General features: G+C 43.1%; 1 pseudogene; it reads right to left on the bottom strand.

The window, feature by feature from the left end:
- Positions 1–5674: 5674 nt before the first annotated feature.
- Positions 5675–8185, bottom strand: LOC149361914 (uncharacterized; annotated as a pseudogene).
- Positions 8186–8551: the final 366 nt, after the last annotated feature.

Below are 8551 nucleotides of genomic sequence, written 5' to 3'. Positions count from 1 at the left end.
CGGTCGCTTCCTGCGCACGCGCAGTGATATGGGTGCCCAGTCAAAAAAGAACATTGGAACCAGTTGGAATTCCAAATGGTTCCAAATGGACTGAACTGGTTCCAATTGGAATAATTGTTCCAAATGGACAGTCCAACTGGATCTGCACAGGGCTCAAATTGAAATTTCCATTCCAATTGGGCAGTCCAATTGGACCCATCAGTAGTCCAATTGGTTCCAGTTGGAATCCTAATTCCCACTGAAGAGTCCAGTTGGCCTTGCAACTGGTTCTTCACATCCATATGGACTCCCACTTCCATTAGTCATTGCCATTTGATCTCCAAGATTTCGGCTGCCCACCTAGTTGCGTGCATCAACTGAAGTTGTTATTTGATCCGCTTCATTTAACCTGTTCCATTTCATCCTTATTTACACCTGATAACTCTGCAGGCATTGAGTTTAGCACAATGAATTCAGTTTAATTTGTTTTTGTCAATTTTGCTAGTGGAGCACTTTTTCTTAAAAGCATATTTTTAACACAGTAATTATTTTAAATAACTCCAAGACCCTTTTGTATTAATGATGCAAAACTATCGAAAAATTGATTATCGATAGTATCGGTAGTTTTTTTGAAACTATCGATAGTGTAAAAGCTATCGATAGTGCTACTATCGATAGACTATCGATAGTATTATCGATAGTCTACTATCGATAGTAATACTATCGATTCTACTATCGATAGTATTACTATCGATATTAGACTATCGATAATACTATCGATAGTGTTGCTATCGATAGTACTATTAGTGATAGAACTGCTATCGATAGTAAGACTGTATAGTGAAACTGTCGATGGTAAGATTATTGATAGTCATCATCATCATCAGCCTGACTACACCCACTGCAGGGCAAAGGCCTCTCCCATGTCTCTCCAATTAACCCTGTCCTTCGTCAGTTGCCGCCACTGTATCCCCGCGAACTTCTTAATCTCATCCGCCCACCTAACTTTCTGCCGTCCCCTGCTACGTTTGCTTTCTCTTGGAATCCACTCCGTTACCCTTAAGGACCAGCGGTTATCTTGCCTTCGCATTAAATGCCCTGCCCAAGCCCATTTCTTCCTCTTGATTTCAACTAAGATGTCATTAACCCGCGTTTGTTCCCTCACCCACTCCGCCCGCTTTCGATCTCTTAACGTTACACCTATCATTTTCCTTTCCATAGCTCGCTGCGTTGTTCTTAACTTAAGCTGAACCCTCTTTGTTAGCCTCCACGTTTCTGCCCCATAGGTGAGTACCGGTAGGATACAGCTGTTGTATACTTTTCTCTTCAGGGATATTGGTAAGCTACCATTCATGATCCGAGAGAACCTGCCATATGCGCTCCACCCCATTCTTATTCTTCTAGTTATTTCCCTCTCATGATCCGGATCTGCGGTCACTACCTGCCCTAAGTAGACATATTCTCTTACTACTTCCAGTACCTCGCTACCAATGGCGAACTGCTGTTCCCTTGCTAGGCTGTTGAACAATACTTTGGTTTTCTGCATGTTAATTCTTAGCCCCACCGTTCTGCTCTGCCTGTCTAACTGATTGATCATGCTTTGCAGTTCTTGTCCTGAGTGGCTTAGCAAGGCAATGTCATCAGCGAATCGCAAAGTACTCAGGTATTCTCCATTAACTCTTATCCCCAACTGTTCCCATTCCAGTCCCCGGAATACCTCCTGTAAGCAGGCAGTGAAGAGCATTAGCGAGATCGTGTCTCCCTGCCTGACACCTTTCCGTATTGGAATTTTATTGCTGACTTTATGGAGAACTATAGTAGCTGTGCAATCATTATAAATATCTTCCAATATTTTCACATAGCACTCTTCTACACCCGGATTCCGCAATGCCTGCGTGACAGCTGAGGTTTCCACTGAGTCAAATGCTTTCTCGTAATCAATGAAGGCTATATATAGGGGTTGGTTATATTCTGCGCATTTCTCTATCACCTGATTGATAGTGTGAATGTGATCTATTGTCGAGTATCCTTTACGAAAGCCTGCCTGATCATTTGGTTGACTAAAGTCCAAGGTTGTCCTGACTCTATTAGCGATTACCTTAGTAAATACCTTGTAGGCAACGGACAATAAGCTGATTGGTCTGTAATTCTTCAAGTCCTTGACGTCTCCTTTCTTGTGAATTAAGATAATGTTAGCGTTCTTCCAAACTTTAGGTATTCTCGAGGTCACAAGGCATTGCGTATACAGGGTGGCTAGTTTTTGTAGCACAATCTCTCCTCCGTCCTTCAACAAATCTGCTGTTACTTGATCCTCACCAGCTGCTTTCCCTCTTTGCATTGCTCCTTAGGCTTTCTTTACTTCCTCCTTCGTTACTGGCAGGATGTCCCATTGCTGTTCTCGACTGCCTCCCTCAGTAACTTGATGATTAGATTCGCTACTGTATGATTTTTGTAGAACTCTTCGGCTAATTCAACTATCTTATCCATATTGCTGATGACATTGCCCTGTTTGTCTATTAGCGCATACATCTGGTTTTTACCTATGCCTCGTTGTCTCCTCACTGATTTTAGGCTACCTCCGTTCCTTAGAGCATGCTCGATTTTCTCCATGTTAAACTTTCTTATTGATAGTAACAATACGAATATTATGCATTTGTTGGCCAGCGATATAACCAAAACATTTCCTATACCTGATTGCTTTGACGGTCTCATGTGGCTTAATGTCCCAAAGAGACTAAAGCTATGATTGATGCCGTAGTAGAGCTCTCCGGGTAAATTTCGACCAGCTGTGGTTCTTTAACGTGCAGGACAGTTCGGAAAAATATACCTGAAACTGCATCCGATGAAAGAGCAAGCGCTGGGACAGTTCGGAAAAACACCTGGAACTGCATCCGATGAAAGAACAGCCCTTGTGCTGGCTTGCTGACGTAACCGCTGCAGAAATGGTTTTCGCACACATGTTTCGCAACTAGGCCATTCGCACGCTAACATTTTATCCCGCAACAGAGCTCGGTGACGCGTAAGCCGCGAAAACGGGCGAGTCCTGTCAGTTACTCATACCATCACCTCCATACCACACAGTCGGGAAACCAAGTTTAGGATGCGGTGGGTATGCGTAGTTGATTTTATAGTATCGATAGTACAGTCTAGCCCGGTTATAACGAAGTCGGCGGGAATCGGAAATCACTTCGCTATATCCGCTATTTCGTAATATGCGGACTACGAAAAAAAATGCAAACATCGGCATACCTGGGAGAAATAGAGAACCGCGATTGGCGAAGACGGCCGCTCTCTGCGACGTCATCGAAAAAAAAAATCCTCTCTGTTCTTTTTTACGTTTTTCCCCTGCGCGGCGTACTCTACCGCTCTACGCCATGACGCTGTTCAAGGACGGCGCAACACGAGACCGGCGTGCCATGCGATGCAGTGAAGCAACCTTTCGCTCCGCAGGAGAGCAGACGACGCCACGAAAGGACGCCATCAGCCGAATTTTGCTCTTATTTTCGCGGAAAAAATCGCCTCAAGGACGCAAAAATGTGTTGATTGGCAGATTATTTTTCGGTTGGTATTAAATCTCTTCGTTACATCCGCTGACGCGCTCTTATTTACTTCGTTAAAACCGGACCCAGAATGTATTGAAAATGCAAAAATGGGAATGGGAAATTGAAATCCCTTCGTTATAACCGCTATTTCGCTATAAGTGGCTTCGTTATAAAAGGGCTAGACAGTACTATATATAACAAGTAGTATCGACACGGCTATCGATAGTAAAATCAATAGAACTATCGATAGTACTATCGATGGTACTATCGATAGTCTTTTTTACCATCGATAGTTCGATAGTGACTCAACTATTGATAGTATCGATAGTACTATCGATAGTTTTGCATCACTATTTTGTATACTCTATGAGCTAAGGAAACCTAGAAGGTATTTAAAACCAGTCATATTGCTGTGTACTTTTACAACCGCAGTCCCATCACAGCAACTTTGTTCAAAATAATGGACACTTTTCCTCACAAAGCTGTATACTGTTGACACCAGGCATTTTACCTATTTTTTGAACTCAGTTTGTTATCAAATTTGTGAAGTAACAATGACACACAACCACATTAATTGCTTTAGGGGCATGCACATATTCAAACACTTTATTTTTCCATTTCCATATGACACAGTGGTGCCGAAAATATGAATTCACTTAATGATGCTTGACCTCAATACAAAACAATGTCGCATTTAAAATATACAATGTCGGACACCAGAGCACTTTCGGAAGAATGTGAAACATGGCACATAATATAAATATTACACATTTGGTTCAATATTAGAGAACACAGTTTCACAACTTTAGAAGAAAAACGACAAAGTACAAAAACTGGAACAAGCACACTATTGAAGATTTTCAAAGATGCAAAGCATTCAGCAAAAAAAAAGCCTACAACGACGTCAAAGTTACAGTTGTTTTGTATAAACATTGTATATTTAGTTTCCAAGGCGATACCAGGGGCAAATTCAATTAGACGAAGAGAAGGGGGACAGACATCCTAAAGTATGGCTTCCACATAAAATCCGGATTTGCACAAATTATTTTTTGCCATAGAAAGTCTAAGAAATGTGCGATTTAACACCCCCCACTACACACAGTCTTCTCCAAGAATACGTCATAAATACACCCTGGATGACATTAGCTTAAAGTGAGAGTGAAAATTTGAGATCGGAAACGCAAGAGGCGCCCGTGTGCTGTGCGATGTCAGTGCACGTGAAAGATCCCCAGGTGGTCTAAATGATTCCGGAGACCTCCACTACGGCACCTCTTTATCTCTTTCTTCTCTCACTCCTACCTTCCTCCCTTCCCGTACGGCGCAGTTCAGGTGTCCGCCGAGATATGTGAGACAGATACTGTGCCATTTCCTTTCCCCAAAAACCAATTTACCAATTTATACAGGTGAACAGCGCAGTTTGATGAAATGGCGTGACAGGTCAAAATGGTCTCAGGTATGCACTTACAACACAAGCTGCATTTAAATGCAATCACTTTGAATGCTTGCACAACAAAATATTCACTCCAGTCAGATAAAGAGTCTAAAAAACACATGAAGGCAGTTTCATAAATGTCTTCATCTGAAGTTCAAATCGTTTAAGTACTGAGATCAAACCAGTGCAGCCAATAGAGGTTTTCGAAGGATAAAGGCCAAAAACTGTGATGGACAGTGGCTGAGGTGCTGTTCTGCAGCTTGAAGATTAATTCTGAGGTTAATTTGGACTTTGGTGGTCGCATGTACGGTGGCAAAATAAGAGCAACGCCGACATGCTGTACAATGTTACCACACATTAATGTTTCCCAGATGATGCAAATTAACCAAAACCCTTAGTAGCTAAACGGTTACGGTGCTCGACTAGTGATCCCAAGGATGAAGGTGCCATGGCCATGTTTCAATGGGACCCCGCCGCGGTGGCTCAGTGGTTACGGCGCTCGGCTGCTGACCCGAAAGACGCGGGTTCGATCCCGGCCACAGTGGCCGAATTTCAATGAAGGCAAAATTCTGGATGCCCGTGTACTGTGCGATGTCAGTGTACGTTAAAGAACCCCAGATGGTGGAAATTTCCGGAGCCTTTCACTACGGCGTCCCTCATAGCCTGAGTTGCTTTGGGACGTTAAACCCCAATAAACCAAACCTAAGCAAAAGGTAATCGTCTAAAGGGTGTAGGAACTAGGAACAGGTGAAATAAATACACTTCCTATGTTCATGAAGACACAAATATTGCTGACTGAGGAAAATGGAACAACTTCACGTTTCATGGAGAATGAAACAACTTTAAACAAGTGCCTCATCTCAACAGTGCTATACTTCAACACCTTGCATTTCAGTGGCTGCACAACTGCAAAAGTATGACTGCTGCTGACAATGCGCACAATTATTGCGAAAGTGCCCACAATTATTGCGAAAGTGCCATCTGACAGCTGTACCACTGAGTTGTTTGTTTTTTAATCCTGGCATAGTCTTCACTAGTAAATATACGGCCACTGTGGCACAAACGAGGATACTCAATACTGTCTTCTGCCACAAGCTCCTTGTTAATTATACTGCTTGTAGGGACATATAGCCTACCTCGACCAAAGAAGCGCAACCCCCCACAGATGGGCACACTTTTCTGGGTTGGTGCTCTGTCTAGAGAAGCACAGTACTGGATGGCACCTTGATGAGTGGTAATTTTAAGGAACTTCTCATCTACTCCCTCAATCTGCAACACACGGCATATCTGGTGGGGAATGCCATTGGCAGCCTTCACAGCCTCCTTCAAGGTGCCATTTCCCGCCTCAAAAGGAAAAGCAGAGTGAGCCCACAATGGACCCCAGTGTCGCACACTCTTTCCAATATGAAGAAGTTGATGCACGTTATACGTCATGCACTCTTTTCCATAGAGGATCTGAGTGTGGACATAGAAGTCCAAAAGAAGGCTCTCTGCAATAGTAAGGTCAGGAAGTGACACCTTGTGTTCCAGCATGATGTGTGCAGCCTCCACCAGACATGTCCAGTGCTGCAAGTACTGACTCTTCAAAATGCCCTCCAGCACAGGAGAGCAACCAATTCTCGTACTCCTTCGCCTTCCACCATCTTCTCTCCTTGGTAGGTCTAGGTGTGCGTTTCGCATCTCTGGGAGGGGCAATGGTCATTAGGCGTCTGTCAATTTCAGCCTGAGAGCGACCCAAATGTGCAATACAGGTAGGGGGAATACCCATTGAAAAAGTGAAAACCTTCAAGCACTTAGGAATAACATTAGATGAATCTCTAAATTGGGCTGAGCACATAGAAACATTATGTAAAAAATTAACCTTTGCATGCGCCACATTAATTAAAGCTAGAAAGCATTTCAGCATTGATACATTGCGTGTGGTCTATTTCAGTATATTCCATTGTCATCTTACATACTGCATCCAGTCATGGGGCTACACTTACTCATCGTACCTCGCGCCGCTTATTACTCTCCAGAAAAGAGCATTAAGGATCATAGCGTCAGCACCTTGGCACTCATCATCAGATCCACTCTTCAGAGACCTCAACATCATGCGTTTTCATATAATTCGCGATTACAAAACAGCGCTCTTGGTGAGCACTATTATTAAAACGAATATACCATACAATTCTTCCATCCTGAAGCTTCCTTCAAGTCACACTAGACACGCTGACAACAATAACCTCAATTTACCCACAACACACAATGTATACGGACGTAGAAGCATAGCATTTGTCAGCGCTAAAGTTTGGAATATCATCCCATTCAGCATTAAGTCCATCTCGAACATTGCACCTGCTCTAAAAAAGTACATGCTATCAGAACAATACACCTCCCCTTATTGTTGAACTGATTATTTTTATTGCATTATATTAGTTGTATCTTTTGTATGTTTCAGCCTTGTTCAACTGCCTAGATTTGTAACATGTTTGTAATGGATCCGAAACTAGCCACTGGCTAAGGATCCAGATGCCTCATTCACCGAGAACTTTGTATATTTTTCTGTGTAATAAACTTGAATTGAATTGAATAGAGAACCTAGCTATTCAAGCCACAAGTCCAGAAACTGCCTCCCCACTCCCAACAGCACGCAGTGCATATAGTCTGGAACAAAACTCCAGACTATGTTAAGCTGCTGCATGTTGATGAGTGGGGAGAAAGATTTTACGCACTTAACAGGTCGCCCCTCTACTATTGCCCTTTCCATATCTGCCACCATCTGCTCCTCACTCCTCTTGGGACTGTCTTTATCCTCAACTGGGTATTTTGTTGCTCTCCCAACCCTCTCGCCTTTCTGTAGACACCAATTGCAGCCGTGGTACCCTTTAAACTGAGTTACACCCTGCATGGGGGCTCTGGCCACAGAATCAACAGCACAGCAAATGCAGAAGGCCTTGAAGTTTTGTTTTTTGCCTTTATAGTTAAGGTCAAATCCTTCCTGCGATAAGTTGTTCATGACCTCCACAAAGGCACCCTGAAAGATGCCCATGTGGGGTTTGTCTTTTCCAAACCAGAGACCTGCCAATACCAAATTTTTCATCCTTTCTGTCGGTGGCAGCTCATTAATAATAAGTTGGATAGGCCAAATCGATGTGCCACTCGACTTTAATACAGGACTGCCGTCTGCATTCAGTGTAAAGCTGATTCTGTGGCCAGCTTGACTAGTAGCATCAACAAAGTTGCGATACATACTGCCATCATGAATGTCACACAAGGTGCTATTGAACTTCAGCGGCTTCGTCAAATCAAGAAAGGTGGATTTTTCTAAAATTTTGCATAATTGTGATGGAAGATTTAAAAGGACAAAAAAGGGTGCATCTGCCATGGCAGATGATCCGCATGGCCGACCACATTCGGAGCAATCCAGGGATACGCCTGGCACAGCTTCACCCACATAAATTGTGCACTGTGGGCAAAAATAATGAAATGTCATGCCTGTCCCACTGCCTTCAAAAAACTTGTTTAAGGCGTACTTTGAATGCGGAAGAGGAGGGCGTTCAAAAAAAGCATTGATCATGTCAATGATACTGAGAAGTGCACTAAATGTCAGCCTCGA

Source organism: Amblyomma mixtum, chromosome 2 (genome assembly GCF_055824585.1).
Source record: "Amblyomma mixtum isolate Tamu chromosome 2, ASM5582458v1, whole genome shotgun sequence".
NCBI classification, from domain to species: domain Eukaryota; kingdom Metazoa; phylum Arthropoda; class Arachnida; order Ixodida; family Ixodidae; genus Amblyomma; species Amblyomma mixtum.
This window is presented reverse-complemented; position numbering and strand designations above follow the sequence as displayed.